This window comes from Zalophus californianus, chromosome X (genome assembly GCF_009762305.2).
Source record: "Zalophus californianus isolate mZalCal1 chromosome X, mZalCal1.pri.v2, whole genome shotgun sequence".
NCBI classification, from domain to species: Eukaryota; Metazoa; Chordata; class Mammalia; order Carnivora; family Otariidae; genus Zalophus; species Zalophus californianus.
Window position 1 is genome coordinate 53,291,929 of NC_045612.1, and position 26,735 is coordinate 53,318,663.

Consider the following 26,735-nt stretch of genomic DNA (forward strand, 5'->3'; position numbering starts at 1 on the left):
TCTAGGGGATTTTTATCTGTAATGAGTCAAATGTGTGAATATGAGATTCTAATTGAAAGCTAATAATTAGTGATAAAAATACATTTATTCACTAAAATGAAAAATGTAAAGTAATAATACCTGGAAGATTATTTTTACCTAACATTAGAAGATAGTCCTAGGCCATATGGAGCATGTTTCTAAGTAATTTAATAACCTCTTCAAGAATTGGAAATAGTACAGAAGCACCAGTATTCCAGCGCTAATATATATACATAGATCTAATCACACAGACCTATGCATTTTTTGTGTGTGAGGGTGGATATACGAAACTCATCTGAATAACTTTTCTGTAAGATACATTTAGTGTAGGATGCTTTCAATACAAATAGGATATAGATCTAAAAAAATCATTTTTTAATTTATATAATTGTGTTCTCCTAAAATCTGTGGTATGGGGCAGAGGTTGTTAGGCATGATTCAATCCATAGTTGCTCCATACATGGTATAATGTGAAGACTGCCTCAAACTTCTTTGTCCCACTGGATACAATTTGGAGCTTCAAATTTTCACCTCTAATTGGAGGCTTATGGAGGAGCCATGGTGCCCTACATCTATATAGTATATTACCATTTTCAATGTGTCTTTACATGGATTATGTCATTGAATCCTCACAACAACTTTAAATTGGAGGTATTGTTATACAACTTTTGTAGGCAGAGAAAACTAATGGTCAGTGAGGTTAATTTACTCACCTAACAAATGTAAGTCAGAAAAAAGCTGAATCTTGAACACTGACAGTTCAATTTTAAGTGCACTTTCCATGGTATCCAAGCTTCTTAAAAGTTGAATTCATCCAGAAGCATCTATCCAAATGACACTCTATAGGAGGAACATCATGTCCCATTAGTCTCAGAAAACTACAGAATGTCTTACTTTCTCAGACTCACTAGCTGTCATCCAGAACAGAGCTCTGAGTTATGGAAGTTGTTATGTGAGAGGCAGAAGATAGGTCTTGAGGAACAGAATTAAAAAAAAGTGTTAACTTAGAGTATAAAATAGACATTAAGGAAATATATGTTCATTAAATATAGTTAGTATTCCTAGAATATTTTACTAGCACAGAAAATAATTTTTAATTAGAAATAATTAGAAATTTTATTTATTTTACATTGTTTTGTTTCAGTAATTTTGATAAGCCCCTGTTATATATAAACATGTTAGAAAAATGTGCCGTCTTCTTGGGTAGAACTCTAAATTGCTGTCTGTCCTATCCTTTACCACAAAGAGTTTAGGCCTTTGGATTCTTTACTTCTGATTTTCTTTTGATGAAACATTGTTTCATTATGTTTCATTTTTTTTATTCTTCTTTAAAATAACGCTATGATGTGGCCCTGTAACATCTTATTTATCCATTTCTGCAAATGAAATTGGTTTGCTTTAGGCCCCATATAAATAAATCAAGCAGTTTTTTCAATTATGAATCATAACTCTTCCTTAGCCCAACTGCTTATGTAGCCCATTGCTTTGCAGTACCTTTCTTCTTATTCTTTTTAAATGTTTTGTTCAGGGGACACAAGTGTTTAAAGACTGATACTCAACCAGTTCATTTTCTACTACTGAGGAAGCACAATGCCCTCCTGCTTATCAGGCCTCATTTCTTTTCTTTTTTTAAAATATTTTTTTTTAATTTTTATTTATTTATTTGACAGAACGAGAGAACACAAGCAGGGGGCACAGTAGAGGGAGAGGGAGAAGCAGGCTCCCCGCCGAGCAGGGACCCCAATGCGGGGCTCGATCCCAGGACCCTGAGATCATGACTTGAGCCAAAGGCAGACGCTTAATGATCTGAGCCACTTCAGGCGCCCCTTTTTTAAAAGATTTTATTTATTTGACAGAGAGAGACACAGCGAGAGAGGTAACACAAGCAGGGGTAGTGGGAGAGGGAGAAGCAGGCTCCCCACCCAGCAGGAAGCCCGATGCGGGGCTTGATCCCAGGGCTCTGGGATCATGACCCAAGCTGAAGGCAGACGCTCAACGACTGAGCCACCCAGGTGCCCCAGGCCTCATTTCTTTTCTTTGGAGATATGTGTTAGAAAACAACCTGCTGCATTTTTCACGGTTGCAGATAAACTAGCCCTACATTTCAGTATATTGCCTGCTGTCATTTTACTTCTATTCTGGAAAGAAATAATATTTGGTATTCTTGGTTAAAGGACAAGCTCAGTCTCCTGAATTCTGATTTTAATTCTCTTTCCAATTCCATCTGGTCATTTCTATCAAATACTTCAGAGTAGGAGACTTGATTTTTTTTTTTGTTTTTGGTAACTTTCATTTCTCCACTTAAAATTGATAGGATAATGTTACTATATTATATATTCAGGGATATATGAAAAATAGAATGCTATTAGTATAACTAAATTTTCATAAGTGCTAGAGGAGGTCCATAGTGTTTATATAACATGATTAAAGTTGAAACTTTACCTGTATCTACACGTGCAAAATCAAATGAATAGATAAGTCCAATTAAATACCTCATAAAGTTAAAAATAGCACTTTATACTTGAGAAATCACTTTCACATATACTATTTTAAAATAATTGCATTAATTTATGCATTTCACATGTAGCCATATTCTGCTCTCAAAATGTACTTATATACAGCTCACAGAGTTTTCATAATAGGCCCAGGGTAATTCAAGCAAAAGTGAATTATTTGGATAATTATCTCCATTTTCCATTTCAGATTGCACATAGACTTAAAGTATTTTTTTTTTTAATTTAAGCTATGTTTTTGTCAAGTACAGCCAGTTTAAGTTTAATCTACCCTGGGTCTTTATAGTAGTTTACCTTCCATTCTCAATTTGATATGAATATATAATTTTGTATTGAGTTGCTATTTGCTATATGGAAAATTGCCAGCCACTAAGCTACCTACATATTCTTTTTTTTATTATGTAATATTAATCACCATACATTACATCATTAGTTTTTGATGTAGTGTTCCATGATTCATTGTTTACGTATAACACTCAGTGTTCCATTCAGTATGTACCCTCTTTAATACCCATCACCAGGCTAACCCATCCCCCCAACCCCCTCCCCTCTAGAACCCTCAGTTTGTTTTTCAGAGTCCATCGTCTCTCATGGTTCGTCTCCCCCTCTGATTTCCTCCCCTTCATTCTTCCCTTCCTGCTATCTTCTTTTTATTTTTCTTAACATATATTCCATTATTTGTTTCAGAGGTACAGATCTGTTATTCAACAGTCTTGCACAATTCAAAGCGCTCACCATAGCACATACCCTCCTCAATGTCTATCACCCAGCCACCCCATCCCTCCCACCCCCCACCACTCCAGCAACCCTCAATTTGTTTCCTGAGATTAAGAATTCCTCATATCAGTAAGATAATATGATACATGTTGTTCTCTGATTGACTTATTTCACTCAGCATAATACCCTCCAGTTCCATCCACATTGTTGCAAATGGCAAGATTTCATTCCTTTTGATGGCTGCATAATATTCCATTGTATATATATACTACATCTTCTTTACCCATTCATCTGTTGATGGACATCTTGGCTCTTTCCATAGTTTGGCTATTTTGGACATAGCTGCTATAAACATCGGGGTGCACATACCCCTTTGGATCACTACATTTGTATCTTTGGGGTAAATACCCAGTAGTACAATTGCTGGGTCATATGGTAGCTTTATTTTCACTTTTTGAGGAACCTCAATACTGCTTCCTAGAGTGGCTGCACCAGCTCGCATTCCAAGGCACATTTTTTATCTAAGTTGAACATAAACCTGACTTCTTATAACTCCCAATATGGGGTGGATACAACTGCGATGATAACAAAAGAACTAGTAGGGAAATTGTAAGATGTCCTCCCTGGTCTGAGACCTCTGTTAGCTGTTAGCTGGAATGCTATTTTCTCAAGTCAGAAGAATCCAAACAGGCTGGGAACATGCAGTCAAGGCAGTGACAATACTATCATAACACTAAACCCCTAACAGACTTTCAAAAGCCTGCAAGTCATTAGTTTATTTCTTTTTGTCCTATGAACCTACATATCCATCTCTTAGGAAAAGGAAAGAACGATGAATGCTGTCTTTCTGTAAGAACTAAAACAGAAAAGCAGTCTGATGTTTTCTCTTTTTTTCTAAGTTGTTTTATACTTTAAATGTAAGAATATAGTTTTGTGCTGAGAAATCTCAGACTGACCCCAAAGTGCATTATTGTCCTTAAATTATAATGTTCACCAGCATGGGTATGAGACTGACTTACTACAATAGCTGTATATTTTAATTGCATGAACTTGTACTTGTTTAGAATGAACCTTATGACTCATTCTCATTATAAAAATTTAATAGACATTTAATTAAATACATTATTCTTATTTCCCTGATGCTGAGTGATGTTGAGCACTTTTTCATGTGCTTGTTGGTCATTTGGATGTCTTCTGTGGAAGCTACTAGCCCTTTATCTGATATGTTATTTGCAAATACTTTCTCCCATTCTGTCAGTTGTCTTTTGGTTTTGTTGACTGTTTCTTTTGCTGTGCAAAAGCTTTTTATCTTGATGAAATCCCAATAGTTCATTTTTGCCCTTGCTTTTCTTGCCTTTGGCGATGTTTCTAAGAAGAAGTTGCTGTGGCTGGGGTCGAAGACGTTGCTGCTTGTGTTTTCCTCTAGGATTTTGATAGACTCTTGTCTCACATTTAGGTCTTTCATCCATTTTGAGTTTATTTTTGTGTGTAGTGTAAGGAAATGGTCCAGTTTTATTCTTCTGCATGTGGCTGTCCAAGTTGCCCAACACCATTTGTTGAAGAGACTGTCTTTTTTCCATTGGACATTCTTTCCAACTTTGTCGAAGATTAATTGACCATAGAGTTGAGGGTCCATTTCTGGGCTCTTGATTCTGTTCCGTTGATCTATGTGTCTGTTTTTGTGCCAGTACCATACTGTCTTGATGATGACAGCTTTGTAATAGAGCTGGAAGTCCGGAATTGGGATGCCGCCAGCTTTGCTTTTCTTTTTCAATATTCCTCTGGATATTCGGGGTCTTTCTGATTCCATACAAAATTTAGCATTATTTGTTCATTTCTTTGAAAAAAGTGGATGGTATTTTGATAGGGATTGCATTGAATGTGTAGATTGCTCTAGGTACCATTGACATCTTCACAATATTTGTTCTTCCAATCCATGAGCATGGAATATTTTTCCATTTCTTTATGTCTTCCTCCATTTCTTTCATGAGTATTTTATAGTTTTCTGAGTACAGATTCTTTGCCTCTTTGGTTAGATTTATTCCTAGGTATCTTATGGTTTTGGGTACAATTGTAAATGGGATCGACTCCTTAATTTCTCTTTCTTCTGTCTTGTTGTTGCTGTATAGGAAGACCACTAATTTCTGTGCATTGATTTTATATCCTGCCACTTTAGTGAATTCCTGTATGAGTTCTAGCAGTTTTGGGGTGGAGTCTTTTTGGTTTTCCACATAAAGTATCGTATCATCTGCAAACAGTGAGAGTTTGACTTCTTCTTTGCCAATTTGGATGTCTTTTATTTATTTTTGTTGTCTGACTGCTGTGGCTAGGACTTCTAATAGTATGTTGAATAGCAGTGGTGATAGTGGACATCCCAGCCGTGTTCCTGACCTTAGGGGGAAAGCTCTCAGCTTTTCCCCATTGAAAATGATATTCGCTGTGGGTGCTTCATAGATGGTTTTTATGATATTGAGTTAAGTACCCTCTATCCCTATGCTCTGAAAAGTTTTGATCAAGAAAGGATGCTGTACTTTGTTAAATGCTTTTTCTGCATCTATTGAGAGGATCATATGTTTCTTGTTCTTTCTTTTATTAATGTATTGTATCACATTGATTGATTTGTGGATGTTGAACCAACCTTGCAGCCGAGGGATACATCCCACTTGGTCATGGTGAATAATCCTTTTAATGTACTGTTGGTTAGTATTTTGGTGGGAATTTTTGCATCCAGGTTTATCAAGGTTATTGGTCTGTAATTCTCCTTTTGGATTGGGTCTTTGTCTGGTTTTGGGGTTAAGGTAATGGTGGCCTCATAAAACGAGTTAGGAAGTTTTCCTTCCATTTCTATTTTTTGGAACAGTTTCAGAAGAATAGATATTAATTCTTCTTTTAATGTTTGGTAGAACTCTCCTGGGAAGCCATCTGGCCCCGGGCTTTTGTTTGTTGGGAGATTTTTGATGACTGCTTCAATTTCTTTAGTGGTTATAGTTCTGTTCAGGTTTTTTGTTGCTTCTTGGTTCAGTTTTAGTAGTTTATTCATCTCTAGGAATTCATCCATTTCTTCCAGATTATCTAATTTGCTGGCATAGAGTTGCTCATAATATGTTCTTATACTTGTTTGTATTTCTTTGGTGTTGGTTGTGATCTCTCCTCTTTCATTCATGATTTTATTTGTTTGGGTCATTTCTCTTTTCTTTTTGATAAGTCTGGCCAGGGGGTTATCACTCTTTTAATTCTTTCAAAGAAGCAGCTCTTAGTTTTGTTGATCTGTTCTACTGTTCTTTGGGTTTCTATTTCATTGATTTCTGCTCTGGTCTTTATTATTTCTCCTCTCCTGCTGGGTTTAGACTTTATTTGCTGTTCTTTCTCCAGCTCCTTTAGGTGTAGGGTTAGGTTGTGTATTTGAGACCTTTCTTGTTTCTTGAGAAAGGCTAGTATTGCTATATACTTCTGCATCCCAAAGATTTTGAACAGTTGTGTTTTCATTTTCATTTGTTTCCATGAATTTTTTTAATTCTTTAATTTCCTGGTTGACCCATTCATTCTTTAGTAAGATGCTCTTTAGCCTCCATGTATTTGAGTTCTTTCCAAATTTCTCCTGTGATTGAGTTCTGGTTCCAAAGTATTGTGGTCCAAAAATATGCAGGGAATGATCCCAATCCTTTGGTGCTGGTTGAGACTTGATTTGTGACCTAGGATGTGATCTATTCTGGAGAATGTTCCATGGGCACTAGAGAAGAATGTGTATTCTGTTGCTTTGGGATGGAATGTTTTGAATATGTCTGTGAAGTCCATTTGGTCCAGTGTGTTATTTAAAGTCTTTATTTCCTTGTTGATCTTTTGCTTAGATGATCTGTCCATTTCAGTGAGGGGGGTACAAAGTCCCCCACTATTATTGTATTGTTGTTGATGTGTTTCTTTGCTTTTGTTATTAATTGGCTTAAATAATTGGCTGCTCCCATGTTAGGGGCAAAGATATCTAACATATTTACAATTGTTAGATCTTCTTGTTGGATAGACACTTTAGTGTCTATCCAACCTACTTAAAGGATAGACACTTTAAGTAGGATATAATGTCCTTCCTCATCTCTTATTACAGTTTTTGGTTTAAAATCTAATTTGTCTGATATAAGGATTGCCACTCCAGCTTTCTTTGGTGTCCATTAGCATGGTAAATGGTTTTCCACCCCTTCACTTTCAATCTGGGGGTGTCTTTGGGTCTAAAATGAGTCTCTTGCAGACAGCATTTCGATGGGTCTTGTTTTTTTTTAATCCAATCTGATAGCCTGTGTCTTTTGATTGGGGCCTTTAACCCATTTACATTCAGGGTAACTATTGAAAGGTATGAATTTAGTGCCATTGTATTGCCTGTAAGGTGACTGTTACTGTATATTGTCTGTGTTCTTTTCTGCTCTATGTTACTTTTAGGCTCTCTCTTTGCTTAGAGGACCCCTTTCAATATTTCTTGTAGGGCTGGTTTCGTGTTTGCAAATTCCTTTAGTTTTTGTTTGCCCCGGAAGCTTTTTATGTCTCCTTCTATTTTCAATGACAGCCTATCTGGATATAATATTCTTGGCTGCATATTTTTCTCATTTAGTGCTCTGAATATATCATGCCAGTCCTTTCTGGCCTGCCAGGTCTCTGTGTATAGGTCTGTTGCCAATCTATTGTTTCTACCATTGTAGGTGACATATCTCTTCTCCCGAGCTGCTTTCCGGATTTTCTCTTTGTTTATGAGACTTGTAAGCTTTACTATCATTTGTCAGGGTGTTGACCTATTTTTGTTGATTTTGAGGGGGTGTTCTCTGTGCCTCCTGGGTTTTGATGCCTCTTTTGTTCCCCAAATTAGGGAAGTTCTCTGCTATTATTTGCTCCAATATACCTTCTGCCCCTCTCTCTCTTCTTCTTCTGGGATCTCAATTATTCTAATATTGTTTTGTCTTATGGTATCACTTATCTCTCGAATTCTGCCCTCGTGTTCCAGTAGTTATCTCTTTTTCTCAGCTTCTTTATTCTCTATCATTTGGTCTTCTATATCACTTATTCTCTCTTCTGCATCATTTATTCTAGCAGTTAGAGCCTCCATTTTGATTACACCTCATTAATAAGCTTTTTGATTTTGACTTGGTTAGATTTTAGTTCTTTTATTTCTCCAGAAAGTGTTTCTCTAATAATTTCCATGCTTTTTTCAAGCCCAGCTAGTATCTTTAAAGTCATCATTCTGAACTCTATTTCCTACATCTTACTAATGTCGGTATTGATTAGGTCCCTGGCAGTTGGTATTACCTCTTGTTCTTTTTTTTGAGGTGAGTTTTTCCATCTTGTCATTTTGTCCAGAAGAGAATAGATGAATGAGAGAACAAAATGCTAACAGGGTAAGAATGACCGCAGAAAAATATACAGTAAACAAATCAGAAGACACCTTCCAGAGAGTGGTCGCTTTTATGTTCAGAGAGTTGCTGCCATTCTTTTCTTCAATCTCCTGTTGAGTTCGTAGGTGTCCAGAATGGCTTGATCCCTATCTAGCAGAATTCCTGGGACCAATCGAAATTTAAGTCTCCTACTCCTCTGCCATCTTGCTCTTCCCCCTCCATACCATTTTCAACAGTGACTGGACCAACTTGCATTCATACCAACTGTGCACAAGAGTTCCTTTTCTCCACATCCTTGTCAAAACTTATCGTTTTTTGTGTTTTTAATTTTAGACATTCTGACACCTGTGAGGTCATATCTCTTTGTGGTTTGGATTTGCATTTCCCTGATGATGACTGATGTTGAGCATCTTTTCATGTGTCTCTTGGTCATCTGTATGTTGTCTTTGGAAAAATGTCTATACACAGCCCCTGCTCATTTTTAAATTGGATTATTTAGTTTTTGGTGTTTAGTTATGTAAGTTCTTTGTATATTTTGGATACCAACCCCTTACTGAATATATCATTTGTAAATATCTTTTTCCATTTGGTGGGTTGTCTTTTTGTTTTGTGGATGAAATCCTTTGCTATGCAAAAGTTTTTTTTTTTTTAATTTTGATATAGTCCTAGTGGTTTAATTTTGCTTTTGTTTCCCTTGCCAAAGGAGATGTATACCTAGAAAAATGTTTCCATGACTGATGTAAAGAGATGACTGACTGCCTATGTTTTCTTCTAGGAGTTTTATGGCTTCAATCTCACATTTATGTCTTTAATCGACTTTGAGTTTATTTTTGTATATGGTATAAGAAAGTGGCCCAGTTTCATTTTTTTTGCATGTAGCTGACCAGTTTTCCTAACATCATTTGTTGAAGAGACTGTCTGTTTTCCATTGTATATTCATTCCTGCTTTCTACTAGATTAATTGAGGCTGTTAGCATAAGTTAATTTCTGGACTCTCTGTTCTGTTCCATTAATCTATGTGTCCATTTTTGTTCCAATACCATACTGTTCTGATTATGATAGCTTTGTAGTATATTTTGAAATCTAAGATTCTGATACTTCCAGTTTTGTTATTTTTGAAGATTGCTTTGTCTATTCAGAGTCTTTTGTGGTTCCATACAAATATTAGGAATTTTTGTTCTACTTCTGTGAAAAATGTTGTTGGAAATTTAATAAAGATTTCATTAAATCTATAGATTGCTTTGGGCAGTATGGATATATATACAATCCAGGACCATAGAATATCTTTCCATTTATTTTTGCCCTCTTCAATTACTTTCAACAATGTTTTATAGTTTTGGGGTTATACCTCTTTCACTTTCTTGCCTATGTGTATTCCTACATATTTTATTCTTTCTGGTACAATTGTAAATGGGACTGATTCTTTTTTTCTTTCTGCTGGTTCATTATTAGTGTCTAGAAATGCAACAGATTTCTTTACATTCGTTTCTGTATTTTGCAACTTTACTGAACTCATTTATCAGTTCTAGTAGTATTTTTGGTGGTCTTTAGTGTTGTCTATGTGTAGTATGAAGTCATCTGCAAATAGTGAAAATTTTACTTCATCCTTACCAATTTGAATGTCTTTATTCCTTTTTCTTGTCTGATTGCTGTGTCTAGGACTTCCAGTACTATGTTGAATAAAAATGGTGAGAGTGTACATCCTTGTCTTGTTCCAGAACTTAAGGGGAGAGCTCTCAGTTTTTCCCCATTGAGTATGATGTTTGTTGTGTGTTTTTCATATATGGCATTTATTATTTTGAGGTATGTTCCCTCTAACTCTACTCTGTTGAAAGTTTATACTGTGAATGAATGTTCTATTTCATCAAATGCATTTTTTTGCATCCTTTGAGATAATTGTATGTTTTTTATCCTTCCTCTTTGTGTGATGTGTCATGTTGTTTGATTTGTGAATATTGGAGCACCTTTGCATCACAGGAATAACTCCCACTTGATCATGGTAAATTGTTTTGTTAATGTATTGTTGGATTTTTGCTAATATTTTGTTGAGGACTTTTGCATCTATGTTCATCAGGGAAATTAGCCTATAGTTCTCTTTTGTTTTTTTGTGGTGTCATTATCGGGTTTTAGTTTCAGAATAATGCTGGCTTCATAAAATGAATTTGGAAATTTTCCTTTTCTTTTCTTTTTTTGGAATAGTTTGAGAATAGGTATTAACTCTTCATTAAATGTTCGGTAGAATTCATTTTTAAAAATTTTTTATTGTTATGTTAATCACCATACATTACATCATTAGTTTTTGATGTAGTGTTCCATGATTCATTGTGCATAACACCCAGTGCTCCACGCAGAATGTGCCCTCTTTAATACCCATCACCAGGCTAACCCATCCCCCCAACCCCCTCCCCTCTAGAACCCTCAGTTTGTTTTTCAGAGTCCATTGTCTCTCATGGTCCATCTCCCCTTCCGATTTACTACCCTTCATTCTTCCCCTCCTGCTATCTTCTCCTTCTTTTTTTTTCTTAACATATATTGCATTATTTGTTTCAGAAGTACAGATCTGTGATTCAACAGTCTTGCACAATTCAAAGAGCTCACCATAGCACATATCCTCCTCAATGTCTATCACCCAGCCACCCCATCCCTCCCACCCCCCACCACTCCAACAACCCTCAGTTTGTTTCCTGAGATTAAGAATTCCTCATATCAGTGAGTTCATATGATACATGTCTTTCTCTGATTGCCTTATTTCACTCAGCATAACACCTTCCAGTTCCATCCATGTCATTGCAAATGGCAAGATCTCACTCCTTTTTATGGCTGCATAATATTCCATTGTGTATATATACCACTTCTTCTTTATCCATTCATCTGTCGATGGACATCTTGGCTCTTTCCACAGTTTGGCTATTGTGGACATTGCTGCTATAAACATTGGGGTGCATGTACCCCTTCGGGTCCCTACATTTGTATATTTGGGGTAAATACCCAGTAGTGCAATTGCTGGATTGTATGGTAGCTCTATTTTCAACTCTTTGAGGAACCTCCATACTGTTTTCCAGAGTGGTTGCACCAGCTTGCATTCCCACCAACAATGTAGGAGGGTTCCCCTTTCTCTGCATCCCCGCCAACATCTGTTGTTTCCTGACTTGTTAATTTTAGCCATTCTGACTGGTGTGAGGTGGTATCTCATTGAGGTTTTGATTTGGATTTCCCTGATGCCAAGCGATGGTGAGCACTTTTTCATGTGTCTGTTGGCCATTTGGATGTCTTCTGTGGAAAAATGTCTGTTCATGTCTTCTGCCCATTTCTTCATTGGATTATTTGTTCTTTGGGTGTTGAGTTTGATAAGTTCTTTATAGATTTTGGATACTAGCCCTTTATCTGATATGTCATTGGCAAATATTTTCTTCCATTCTGTCGGATGTCTTTTGGTTTTGTGGACTGTTTCTTTTGCTGTGCAAAGCTTTATATCTTGATGAAATCCCAATAGTTCGTTTTTGCTCTTGCTTCCCTTACCTTTGGCGATGTTTCTAGGAAGAAGTTGCTGCGGCTGAGGTCGAAGAGGTTGCTACCTGTGTTCTCCTTTAGGATTTTGATGGACTCCTGTCTCACGTTTCGGTCTTTCAACCATTTGGAGTCTATTTTTGTGTGTGGTGTGAGGAAATGGTCCAGTTTAATTCTTCTGCATGTGGCTCTCCAATTTGCCCAACACCATCTGTTGAAGAGACTATCTTTTTTCCATTGGACATTCTTTCCTACTTTGTCAAAGATGAGTTGACCATAGAGTTGAGGGTCCATTTCTGGGCTCTCGATTCTGTTCCATTGATCTATGTGTCTGTTTTTGTGCCAGTACCATACTGTCTTGATGATGAGAGCTTTGTAATAGAGCTTGAAGTCCGGAATTGGGATGCCGCCAGCTTTGCTTTTCTTTTTCAATATTCCTCTGGCTATTCGGGGTCTCTTCTGGTTCCATACAAATTGTAGGATTCTTTGTTCCATTTCTTTGAAAAAAGTGGATGGTATTTTGATGGGGATTGCATTGAACGTGGAGATTGCTCTAGGTAGTATTGACATCTTCACAATGTTTGTTCTTCCAATCCATGAGCATGGAATATTTTTCCATTTCTTTGTGTCTTCCTCCATTTCTTTCATGAGTATTTTATAGTTTTCTGAGTACAGATCCTTTGCCTCTTTGGTTAAATTTATTCCTAGGTATCTTATGGTTTTGGGTGTAATTGTAAATGGGATCGACTCCTTGAATTGTCTCTCTTCTGTCTTGTTGTTGGTGTATAGGAATGCCACTGATTTCTGTGCATTGATTTTATATCCTGCCACTTTACTGAATCCCTGTATGAGTTCTAGCATTTTCGGGGTGGAGTCTTTTGGGTTTTCCACATACAGTATCATATCATCTGGAAAGAGGGAGAATTTGACTTCCTCTTTCCTGATTTGGATGCCTTTTATTTCTTTTTGTTGAGTGATTGCTGTGTCTAGGACTTCTAATACTATGTTGAATAGCAGTGGTGATAGTGGACATCCCTGCCACGTTCCTGACCTTAGGGGAAAGGCTCTCAGGTTTTCCCCATTGAGAATGATATTCGCTGTAGGTTTTTCATAGATGACTTTTATGATATTGAGGTATGTACTCTCTATTCCTATACTCTGAAGAGTTTTTATCAAGAAAGGATGCTGTACTTCGTCAAATGCTCTTTCTGCAACTATTGAGAGGATCATATGATTCTTGTTCTTTCTTTTGTTAATGTATTGTATCACGCTGATTGATTTGTGGATGTTGAACAAACCTTGCAGCCCCGGGATAAATCCCACTTGGTCATGGTGAATAATCCTTTTAACGTACTGTTGGATCCTATTGGCCAGTATTTTGGTGAGGATTTTTGCATCCATGTTCATCAAGGATATTGGTCTGTAATTCTCCTTTTTGATGGGGTCTTTGTCTGGTTTTGGGATCAGGTAATGGTGGCCTCATAAAACGAGTTTGGAAGTTTTCCTTCCATTTCTATTTTTTGGAACACTTTCAGGAGTATAGGTATTCTTCTTTAAATGTTGGGTAGAATTCCACTGGGAAGCCATCTGGCCCTGGGCTTTTGTTTGTTGGGAGATTTTTGATGACTGCTTCAATTTCCTTAGTGGTTATAAGTCTGTTCAGGTTTTCCATTTCTTCCTGGTTTGGTTTTGGTAGTTGATACATCTCTAGGAATGCACCCATTTCTTCCAGGTTATCTAATTTCCTGGCATAGAGTTGCTCATAATAAGTTCTTATAATTGTTTGTATTTCTTTGGTGTTGGTTGTGATCTCTCCTCTTTCATTCATGATTTTGTTGATTTGGGTCATTTGTCTTTTCTTTTAGATAAGTCTGGTCAGGGGTTTATCAATCTTGTTAATTCTTTCAAAGAACCAGCTCCTAGTTTCGTTGATCTGTTCTACTGTTCTTTTGGTTTCTAGTTCATTGATTTCTGCTCTGATCTATATTATTTCTCTTCTCCTGCTGGGTTTAGGCTTTATTGGCTGTTTTTTCTCTAGCTCCTTTAGGTGTAGAGTTAGATTGTGTATTTGAGAACTTTTTTGTTTCTTGAGAAAGGCTTGTATTGCTATATACTTTCTTCTCAGGACTGCCTTTGCTGTATCCCAAAGATTTTGAACAGCTGTGTTTTCATTTTCATTGGTTTCCATGTATTTTTTTAATTCTTCTTTAATTTCCTGGTTGACCCATTCATTCTTTAGTAGGATGCTCTTTAGCCTCCATGTATTTGAGCTCTTTCCGACTTTCCTCTTATGATTGAGTTCTAGTTTCAAAGCATTGTGGTCTGAAAATATGCAGGGAATAATCCCAATCTTTTGGTAACGGTGGAGACCTGATTTGTGACCTAGGATGTGATCAATTCTGGAGAATGTTCCATGGGCACTAGAGAAGAATGTGTATTCTGTTGTTTTGGGATGGAATGTTCTGAATATGTCTGTGAAGTCCATTTGGTCCAGTGTGTCATTTAAAGTCTTTATTTCCTTGTTGATTTTTTGCTTAGATTATCTGTCCATTTCAGTGAGGGGGGTAAAAAGTCCCCCACTATTATTGTATTGTTGTTGATGTGTTTCTTTGCTTTTGTTATTAATTGCCTTATATAATTGACTGCTCCCATGTTAGGGGCATGGATATTTACAATTGTTAGATCTTCTTGTTTGATAGACCCTTTAAGTAGGATATAATGTCCTTCTTCATCTCTTATTAGTCTTTGTTTTAAAATCTAATTTGTCTGATATAAGGATTGCCACCCCAGCTTTCTTTTGGTGTCCATTAGCATGGTAAATTGTTTTCCACCCCCTCACTTTCAATCTGGGGGTATTTTGGGGTCTAAAATGAGTCTCTTGCAGACAGCATATTAATGGGTCTTGTTTTTTAATCCAATCTGATAGACTGTGTCTTTTGATTGGGGCATTTAGCCCATTTACATTCAGCGTAACTATTGAAAGGTTTGAATTTAGTGCCATTGTATTGCCTGTAAGGTGACTGTTACTGTATATTGTCTGTGTTCCTTTCTGATCTATGCTGCTTTTAGGTTCTCTCTTTGCTTAGAGGACCCCTTTCAATATTTCTTGTAGGGCTGATTTCGTGTTTGCAAATTCCTTTAGTTTTTGTTTGTCCTGGAAGCTTTTTATCTCTCCTTCTATTTTCAATGACAGCCCATCTGGATATAGTATTCTTGGCTGCATATTTTTCTCATTTAGTGCTCTGAAGATATCATGCCAGTCCTTTCTGGCCTGCCAGGTCTCTGTGGATAGGTCTGTTCCCAATCTAATGTTTCTATCATTATAGGTTACATATCTCTTCTCCCAAGCTGCTTTCAGGATTTTCTCTTTGTCTCTGAGACTCATAAGTTTTACTATTAGATGTCGGGGTGTTGACCTATTATTATTGATTTTGAGAGGGGTTCTCTGTGCTTCCTGGATTTTGATGCCTGTTTCCTTCCTCACATTAGGGAAGTTCTCTGTTATTATTTGCTCCAATATACCTTCTGCCCCTCTCTCTCTTTCTTCTTCTTCTGGGATCCCAATTATTCTAATATTGTTTCATCTTATCGTATCGCTTATCTCTCGAATTCTGCCCTCATGATCCTGTAGTTTATCTCTCTTTTTCCCAGCCTCTTTATTTTCCATCATTTGGTCTTCTATATCACTGATTCTCTCTTCTGCCTCATTTATCATAGCAGTTAGTGCCCCCATTCATATTGCACCTCATTAATAGCCTTTTTGATTTCAAATTGGTTAGATTTTAGTTCTTTTATTTCTCCAGAAAGGGCTTCTCTAATAACTTCCATGCTTTTTTCCTGCCCAGCTAGTATCTTTAAAGTCATGATTCTGAACTCTAGATCCGACATTGTACTAATGTCCGTATTGAGTAGGTCCCTGTCAGATGGTACTACCACTTGTTCTTTTTGCTGAGGTTATTTTTTTCGTCTTGTCATTTTGTGCAGAGGAGAACAGATGAATTAGAGAACAAAATGCTAACAGGTTAACAACGTCCCCAGGAAATATACTCTATAGAAATCAGAAAAGACCTGAAACTAGGGGAAAAGAAAGGGAAAAAAAGGGAAAAAAAGAAAAAGATAAAAACAAACAAAAACAGAATGAAACAAAAAAAAAAACAGAATATAATCAAATATGATCAGGCTAGTGCATAGATCAGTGCCACACACTAAATTTTGGGCGAATTTTGGTCTGTTAGCAGAAAGTGCCTCCTAAAATTTTAAAGGAAGAAAGACTTGTATATGTACAAATTAAGGGTTGATACAATGAAGGGATGGTAGATGATTGTAAAGATGAAAATTATAAACGATTTTATAAAAGGAATTGATAAGAAGTTGTTTGAAAAAAGAAAGAGGAAGATTTAAAAAAAAAGAAAAAAAGGGAGAGAATGTGATCAAGCAGGAGACTAGAACAAAGCCATACACTAGTGATTTAGGGTATATTTTGATCTGTTAGAAGAAACTGTATCTCAAAATTTTAAAGAGAGAACAACTTATATATATATGCCAAAAATAAGGGTAAGTACTATGAAGGGATAAAATATGACTCTAAAAATGAAAAATAAAAAATGTTTTCTTTTTTTTAAAAAGGAATTGATAAGATGTTGGTTGAAAAAGGGAAAAAGAAAAATAAAAAAAAAACAGTTAAAAAATTAATTTTGAAAAACTAATGAATTCTGTGTGCAGTATTCCCCTAGCGCTGGAGTTCTCCCTTTCTCCTTGACCGGTAAACTTGGTCTTGGCTTGCTGGCTGTTCGTGCTGATCTTCTGGGGGAGGGGCCTTTTGCCGTGGTTCCCAAATGTCTTTGCCAGAGGCGGAATTGCCCCGCCCTTGTCAGTCCAGGCTAAGCAATCTGCTCGGGTTTGCTCTCGGGAGCTTTGTTCCCTGCAAGCTCTCAGTACAGCTTTGGAGGACCAGAGTGGAAATTGTGCTCTCCCAATCTCCACCCAGAGGAGCTAAGATCTCGGGGCCCCGCTCCTCAGTGCACTCCCAGAGAAAAGCAGTCACTCCCGTCTCCCCGGTCTCCGGTCGCACTCAGTGTTCACCCGGCCTGTGACCGAGTGTTTCTATCTCTGGCACCCCACCCCATGTGGAGTCTCCAAACCCAGCAGATCCCTGCGGTGCGCTCTTGCGCCGCTCCTCCCAGGGGAGGAAGGGGAGTCTCCCCAGCTCTGCTGCTTGTTGGGTCCCTGCTGGAGGAGCAGTGGCCTGACTGGGCCGTGGATCACAGTTTATGGCCACCCCAAGCTGAGAGTCCGTGCCTCGGCTCCGTCTCTGCAGCTGGCTTCCCTGCTCCGATACCTGGGAGCTCTGGCGCACTCAGGCACCCCTGGTCTTTCTGTGACCCCGAGGGTCCTGAGACCACACTGTCCCGCGAGGGTTCCACCCCCAGCTTAGCCACTGGAGCGACGTCCCTCAGCGAAGCTGACTTCTAAAAGTTCTGATTTTGCGCTCCGCGGCTTTATCACTTGCCAGAAGCGGCGGTCGGAGGCCCCCTCCCCAGCCGTCTATCCTCCCGACTATCGCCTCGGATTCACTTCTCCGCACATCCTACCTTCCAGTAAGTGGTCGCTTTTCTGTTCAGAGAGTTGTTGCTATTCTTCTCTTCGATCTCCTGTTGGGTTCGTAGGTGTTCAGAATGGTTTGATCCCTATCCAGCTGAATTCCTGAGACCAGGCGAAATCCAGGTCTCCTACTCCTCTGCCATCTTGCTCCGCCCCCTAAATGTTTGGTAGCATTCTGCTGTGAGGCCATCCTGTCCTGGGCTTTTGTTTGTTGGATGTTTTGATTACTGATACAATTCCATTGCTAGTAATTGGTCTGTTCAACTTTTTTTATTTCTTCTTGCCTCACTTTTGGTAGTTTAGATGTTTCTAAGAATTTATCCATTTTTATAGGTTGTCCAGTTTGTTGACATATAATTTTTCATAATATTGTCTTATAATCCTCTGTATTTCTGTGATGTTGGTTGCTATTTCTTCTCTTTTATTTCTTATTTTATTTATTTGAGTCCTTTTTCTCATATTTGTTTTTGATGACTGTGCAAAGGTTTGTCTTTTAAAAAAAAAACAGTTCCTGGTTTCATTTATCTCTTTTAAATTTTTTTTGTCTTTTTCATTTCTTTCTGCTGTTATCTTTATTATTTCTTTTTCTACTTCATTTGGACTTTGTTCTTTTTTTTCTACCTCCTTTAGATATAAGGTTAGGATATTTATTTGAGATTTTTTTTTTTGATTTTTGATGTAGGCCTGTATTGCTATAATCTCCCCTTTTATAATAGCTTTTGCTACATCCCAAGACTTAGGACTGCTGTGTTTTCATTTTCATTTGTCTCTATGCATTTATTTTTAATTTTATCTTTAATTTCTTGGCTGAGCAATACATTGTTTAGTAACATTTTATTTAATCTCCATATATTGTGGTCTTTCCAGATTTTTTTTTTCTTGTGACTGATTTCTATTTTCATACTGTTGGGGCCAGAATATCTGCATCATAAAACTTCAATATTGTTTAATTTGTTGAGACAGCTTTGTGGCCTAGCATGTGATCTATTCTGGAGACTATTCTGTGAACACATGGAAAGAATGTGTATGCTGCTGTTTTAAGATGGGATGTTCTGAATATATCTGTTAAATCTATCTGGTCCAATTTGTCATTAAAATCCAGTTTATTTGTTGATTTTCTGACTGGATGATTTATCCCTTGATGTATGTGTGGGTGTTAAAGTCTACAATTATTGTATTACCCATTTATTTTTAAGATTTTTATTTATTTATTTGTCAGAGAGTGAGAGATCGAGAGAGCACGGGCAGGAGGAATGGCAGGCAGGGGGAGAAGCAGACTCCTCACTGAGCAAGGAGCCCAATGAGGGACTCAATCCCAGGACCCTGGGCTCATGACCTGAGCCAAAATGCAGAGGCTTAACTGACTGAGCCATCCAGGTGTCCCTATTGTATTACTCTTGATTAGTTTCTTCATGTTTGTCAATAATTGCTTTATATATTTGGGTGCTCCAGTGTTGGGTGCAAAAATATTTACCATTGTTATATATTCTTGTTGGATTGTTTCCTCTAAGATTATGTAGTATTCTTCTTTGTTTCTTATTACAGTCTGTTTTCTCAAAGTCTATTTTTTTCATATAAATATTGCTACCTCAACTATCTTTTTATTTCCATTTGAATGATAAATGTTTTTCTATTGCTTTACTTTTAATCTGCATTGTCTTTATTTCTGAAATGAGTCTATTGCAGGAAGCATATAGGTGTGTTTTGCATTTTTACCCATCCAGTTACCCTATGTCGTTTAATTGGAGAATTTAGTCCATTTAAATACAAAGTAATTATTGATAGGTATGTACTTATTGCTATTTTGTTACTTCATTTACAGTTTTCACACTTCTACATTGCTCCTTTCTTCTATTAGTCTCTTCCCTTGTGGTTAGATGGCATTTTTTATTGATATGCTTGGATTCTTTTCAGTTTATTTTGTTTGCATATCTCTTATATGTTTTCAATTTGTGGTTACCATAGCATTTATATATAATATGCTATGTATATTTAAGTCTAAAGTTAGGTTGACTGTTGCTTAAGTTTGAACCAACTCTAAGAGCAATAAATTTTATTGGCTTCCCCCCACATTTTATGTTTATGGTGTCATATTTTATATCTTTTTATTTTGTGAATCACATGACTGATATTTTTTACTCTATTGTAAAATGTATATTAAAAATATTTGAAAACATAATTTTGTTTTTTAATGTTTTTATTTAAATTCTACTTAGTTAACATACAGTGTAATATTAGTTTCAGGTGTACAATTTAGTGATTCAACACTTACGATATACTGTGCTCATCACAAAAAATGCACTCACTAATCCCCATCACCTATTTAACCCATCCCCCCACATACCTCCCCTCTGGTAATGATCAGTTTGTTCTCTATAGTTATGAATCTCTTTCTTGGTTTGCCTCTCTCTCTCATTTTTTTCCCTACACTCGTTTGTTTTGCATCTTATTTCTCCATTCATCAGTCAATGGATACTTGGGATCTTTCCATAATTTGGCTATTGTTGTTAATGCTACAATAAACATCAGGGGTACATGTATCCCTTCAAATTAGTTTTTTTTTTTGTATTCTTTGGTAAATACTTAGTAGTGGAATTGCTGGATCATAAGGGAGTTCCATTTTTTACTTTTTGTGGAAACTCCATATTGTTTCCCACAATGGCTGTACCAGTTTGCATTCCCATCAACAGTGTAAGAGGGTTTCCATTCCTCCACATCCTTACCAACACCTGTTGTTTCTTGTATTATTGATTTTAGCCATTTAGACAGGTGTGAGGTGATACCTCATTGTAGTTTTAATTTGTATTTCCCTGATGATCAGTGATGGTGAGCATCATTTCATGTATCTGTTAGCCATCTGCATGTCTTCTTTGAAAAATGTCTATTAATATATTCTACCCATTTCTTTAATTGTACTATTTGATTTTTAGGTGTTGAATTTATAATTTCTTTAATCATTTTGAATACTAGCCCTTTATCATATATGTCATTTGCAAGCATCTCCCATTCAGTAGGTTGCCTTTTAGTTTTGCTGATTGTTTCCTTCACTGTGTAGGAGCTTTTCGTTTGATGAAGTCCCAATAGTTTATTTTTGCTTTTGATTCCCTTACCTCAGGAGACATATTTAAGAGGAAGTTGCAAGGGCCAATGTCAAAGAGTTTACTGCCTGTGTGGTCCTTTATAATTTTAATGGTTTCCTATCTCACATTTATGTCTTTCATCCATTTTGAATTTATTTTTGTGTATGGTGTAAGAAAGTGGTCTAATTTCATTCTTTTTCATGTTGCTATTCAATTTTCTCAACACCATTTTTTGAAGAGACTGTCTTTTTTCCATTAGATATTCTTTCCTGCTTTGTTAGTAATGAATTGAAAATACAGATGTGGGTTCATTTCTGGGTTTTCCTTTCTGTTCTATTGATCTATGTCACTATTTTTGTACCAGTATCATACTGTCTTGATCACTACAGAATTGCAATGTAACTTGAAGTCTAGAATTTTGATGCATCCAGCTATGCTTTGCTTTTCCAAGGTTGCTTTGGTTATTTGGGGTCTCGTGGTTTCATTCAAATTTTAAGAATATTACAATAAAATTTATATTATTTTAGGACTACCTCTGTAAAAAATGCTGTTGGTATTTTGATAAGGATTGCATTAAATATGTAGATTGCTTTGGATAGTATTGAAAATTTAAAATTATTCTTCTGATCTATGAGCATGGGATGTCTTTCCATTTCTTTGTGTCCTCTTCAGTTTCTTTCATCAGAGTTTTATAGTTTTCATATTACAGGTCTTTCACTTCTGTGGTTAGATTTATTCCTAGGTATCTTATGGTTTTTGGTGAAATTGTAAATGATATTGATTCCTTAACTACTCTTTATGCTGCTTCATTATTGGTATATAGAAATGCAGGAGATTTCTTTTTTTTTCACATAAGGAAGCATTTATTTGAGGTTTAACATGGAATCATACAAATAAAATTTGTATAAACACAAATCCACATCGAGTCATAACACAGATAGCAAAAGACAAAGTAAAAACGAAGAAAACTAATTGGCGGCTATATACAGTTACACAGTTGTGTCTTGTACACTAGAAAGTTTTTACAAAATAATCATCTTAGATCAACAGAAGACCAAACTTCAATGTCGTCCTGCAAGATGGGTTAACTTTAGCAATCTCCTCCTGTTTTCTCCAACATCCTCCTTTAGTATGGCTGGTAATTGTTTTGGTGATTGCCACCCCCTCCAGACGCCTTGCCGTAAGTGCTCTATTGCCCATTGTAGTCTGCATATCCCTGTCCATATCCATAGTTCCCATAGTTATACCCAGTATAATCATAGCCGCCATAGCCACTATAGTTTTGATCACCACCATAGGCACTATTGTAATTTCCATATCTTTGATCATAATAGTTATTAAATCCTTGGTTCCAGTTTTGGCCCCGACCTCGTCCATGACTCCTAGTACCACCTCGTCCACCAGCTGCAGCACTTCTTCCTCCTTTTTGTTGTTGCTGTTGCTGCCTGTATACCTCTTTGGGTTGTGCAACTTTGATTTCACACTTCCCAGAACCAATTTGATGATATCTGCTTTCTAACAATTTCTTTACTGGCTCTTCGTCTGTATATGTAATAAAACAAAATCCTCTTCTTTCATTTGTTTTTGTATCCATGGGAAGTTCAATATTTTCAATCTCTCCAAAGGCTCCAAAATATTCTTTAATTTGTTCTTCAGAAGTATCTGGGCTCAATCCACCCACAAAAACCTTTTTGGGGGGTTCTTTCCCTTTTAAAGCTTTGGCCCTTTTGGGGTCTATCAATTTGCCATCCAATTTGTGTTCTTTCAGTTCCAAAACCTTATCAACACTAGCAGCATCTTTGAAAAGCACAAATCCAATTCCTCTTGATCTTCCAGTCACTGGATCTGTTTTTATTGTACAGTCTACAACTTCCCCAAATCGAGACAAATATTCAGTCAGATCTTTCTTGCTTGTATCCCAGCTCAAGCCTCCAATAAACATTTTACTGTCATCCTGCTGATTCTTGCTCGTGTTGATCTTGGATCTCTCTGCGAATTCCTCTATGTTGCTGTACTCGTTCATGTCCTCCATGGTGGCGGAGTTGTCGGCCATGGGGTGCTGGTGCGCAGTCTGGGTCGCGGCAGCAGCGGCAGCGGAGCGTTGTATGGAGCTGGATTTAAAATGGCCAGGAGATTTCTTTTTTTTAAAGATTTTTATTTATTTATTGAGAGAGAGAGAGAATGGTAGAGAGAGAGCATGAGAGGGAGGAAGGTCAGAGGGAGAAGCAGACTCCCCGCTGAGCAGGGAGCCCGATGCAGGACTTGATCCTGGGACTCCAGGATCAGGACCTGAGCTGAAGGCAGTCGCTTAACCAACTGAGCCACCCAGGCACCCTGCAGGAGATTTCTGTATGTTGTTTTTTGTAACCTGCAAGTTTACTGAATTCGTGTATCAGTTCTAGCAATTTTTGGTAGACCATTTCCATTTGTCTGCATAGAATATCATACTATTTGCAAATAGTGAATGTTGTACTTTTTCCTTGTTGATTTGAATGTCTTTTACTTTTTTGTTGTCTGGTTACTGTGGCTAGGACATCCAGTACTATGTTAAATAACTGGTGAGAGTAGATGTCTCTCTCTTGTTCCTGATCATAGACTAAAATCTCTTAGTTTTCCTCATTGAGTATGATATTAGCTGTGAGTTTTACATATATGGCCTTTATTATGTTGAGGTATGTTTCCTATATCCCTACTTTGTTGAGGGTTTTTATAAAGAATGGTTGCTGTAGTTTGTCAAATGCTTTTCCTTCATCTACTGAGAGGTTCATATGGTTCTTATCCTTTCTTTCATTAATGTGGTGTATCATGTTGATAGATTTGTGAATATGGTATCACCCTGGCAACCCCGAAATAAATCTCACTTGATTGTGTTGAATGGTTTTCATTTACACTTGAAAATAATGTGTATTCTGCTGTTTTTGGATGGAATGTTCTGGGAAATGGCAACATAGAAGGCAGACTCTAGGCTTGCCTCATCTTTCCAACATAGCTACATAACTATCAAATCATTCTGAATACTCAAGAAATGAACCTGTAGACTGATAGAACAAACTGCAAAACTAGGAGAGAAGAGGCCACATCGAGGAAGGTAGGAAGCACAGAGACATGGTTTGGGGAGGACCAGTTGGTGGGTGCTGTGGAGGGGATGGAGCCCTTGGTAACACAGAAAGGCAAGAGAGAGTGACTCTCACAGGAATACACTAAAAGAGAACACTTCCTCAAAGCCATTGGCTGGGAAAAGGGGGGGGGCTGAATTTCGTGAGTTTTTGCAACCAGTGGGGCTTAAAGACTGGAGTTTCAGAGGTCCCCAGGCTTGGCTGTAATAGAGACCTGAGGACACTGCATTACTCCTGTAACAGAGGCAGGCAAACAACCCTGGGGCAGACTGCACAACTGTAGGATCACCTTAGGGACATGGGGAGAGACTGTACTTTTTGGAGCACATCTGTGAGAGGTGGAACTGCCTCTCTGGGGACAAAAGAACCTGTGAGTGCCATTTTGCTCCTCCACCAGACAGCATAGGCACAGAGATACCAGCTGAGGACAGCTAAACAGAGCATTCCTGTTTAGCCTGCTTGCACCAAATCCCATGCCCCTGAAACCTGGCATAACTGCCCATCTAGATCAAATTTGCATCAGTCCCAGCATGGCAAGACCTTATCCCAGAGGACCAGCACAGGTCCCCACTAAGTTCTATGAAGTTTGGAATTAAAAAGTCAGCAAGCATGGCTAGAGTAGAGCTCAAGGTGTGCTGTGCTGCTCCAGGCAGGCAAGTGACCCAGAGACAGGCATGTGAAATCAGTGATCTGAAAAATGCTTGTGATGCATGAAGGGAAATTATTTGCTCCTCTGAGGTGCTTCTCTGAGAGGAGCAAGCACAGACTCTCCTATCCAGGGACAAAAGAACAGGCTGGTGCCATTTCCCTCCCCTGCCCCTCAGTAAAAACCACCTTCAGTAACCAGCACAGCTCCAACAGTCTGCCTAACCTGTTTACACCAAGTCCTGCTACCCTGCCCTCTGTTGGTACTGCTTTTCTAAAGAGAGTATGACTAAGGACCAGCAGAGTGGGATCCTCCCACAGAAGACCAACACAAACACCTGTATGCACCATGTCTACTGATGAGAGATTTCTTCCAAGCTTCCATTCTATTGAAAAGAGTCAGGTCTATTTTAGCAAGCAGACCAGAGCACACTCGCCACACTCTAGTCAAGGTCCAAACATTCCCCACTGCAGCAAGGAGAATCTGTGCAAAGGATTGACCCGAGGGATAGAGTAGCCATAGCACAGCATCGGAGTGCATGCAGCACACAATAGAGACACTTCTTAAAGCTCCAGTCCCTGGAATTATATGACCTGTTCTTCATGAAGCCTGTTCTTCATTACTCTCAGGAGCAAGAAACATAACAGGCTTTCCTAACCAGAAAAGAAGACAGAGACCTAGACAAAATGCCAAGATGGAGGAATTCATCCCAAAACAAAGAACAAGAAAAGATCATGGCCAGGGGTCAAATTGAAACAAGGATAAATAACATACCTGATCCAGAATTTTAAGCAACAATCATAAGGATTCTAGCTGGGCTTGAGAAAAGCACAGAAACATCAGAGAGACCCTTACCACAGAGATAAAAGAGCTAAAAACCAATCAGGCCAAAATGAAAACTATAATAACTGAGACTCAACAGTGACTGGAGGTAATGAAAACAAGGATGGGAACAGCAAGGAAATGACAAAGTGATATAGAAGATGGAATTATAGATAATAATGAAGCTAAAGAAAAGAGGGAAGGAAAAATTTTGGATCACAAAAGTAGACTTAGTGAACTCAGTGACTCCATCAAGTGTAATAACATTGGTAACATAGGACTCCCAGAAGAAGAGGAGAGAGAAAAGGGGGCAGAAAATTTATTTGAGGAAATCACAGCTGGAAACTTCCCATATCTGGGAAAGGAAACAGACACCCAGATCAAGGAAGCACAGAGAACTCCTGTTAAAAGTAACAAAAGCAGACAAACACAAAGACATGCTGTTGTTAAATTTGCAAAATATAGAGATAAAGAAAAAAATCCTAAAAAGAGCAAGACAAAAGTAGTCCCTAAAATACACGGAAAAACACATAAAGCTAGCAGACGAAATCTCCACAGAAAATTGGCAAGCCAGAAGAAAGTGGAATGATATACTCAACCTGCTGAATGGTAAAAACCCACAGCCAAGAATACGCTATCCAGCATGTAAACATTCAGAATAGAAGGAGAGATAATGAGTTTCCCAGACAAAGAAAAAGTAAAGGAGTTTGTATGCTAACCTCCCCCCCTGCAAGAAATATTAAAGGGGCCACTTTGAGCGGGAAAGAAAGACCAAAAAACAAAACAAAACAAAACAAAAAACCAACAACAAAACAAAATGAAGACTAGAAAGAAACAGAGAAAATTTCCAGAAACAATGACAAAATAAGTAATAAAATGGCATTAAATACATATCTATCAATAATTACTTTGGATGGGGTGCCTGGGTGGCTCAGTCAGTGAAGCATCTGCCTTTTAGCTCAGGTCATGATCCCAGGGTCCTGGGTTTAAGCCCTGCTTCGGACTCCCTGTTCAGAGGGGAGCCTGCTTCTGCCTCTCCCCCTGCTTTTATTCACTTTTCTCTCTCTCTCTCTCTCTGATAGATAAATAAATAAATACATAAATAATATCTCTAAAAAATAGTAATTACTCTAGATGTAAATGACCTAAATGCTCCAATCAAAAGACATAGGGTAACAGAATGGATAGAAAAACAAGAACCATCTATAAGCTGCCTGCAAGTAACTCTTTTTACACCTATGGATACTTACAGATTGAAAGTGAGGGGATGGAGAAATATTTGTCATGCAAATGGACATCAAAAGAAAGCTGGAGTAGCAATACTTAAGTCAAACAAACTA

At 37.6% G+C, this 26,735-nt stretch overlaps 1 pseudogene; it reads right to left on the bottom strand.

Moving 5' to 3' along the window:
* Positions 1 to 21,937: 21,937 nt before the first annotated feature.
* On the bottom strand, positions 21,938 to 24,308 carry LOC113930450 (annotated as a pseudogene).
* Positions 24,309 to 26,735: the final 2,427 nt, after the last annotated feature.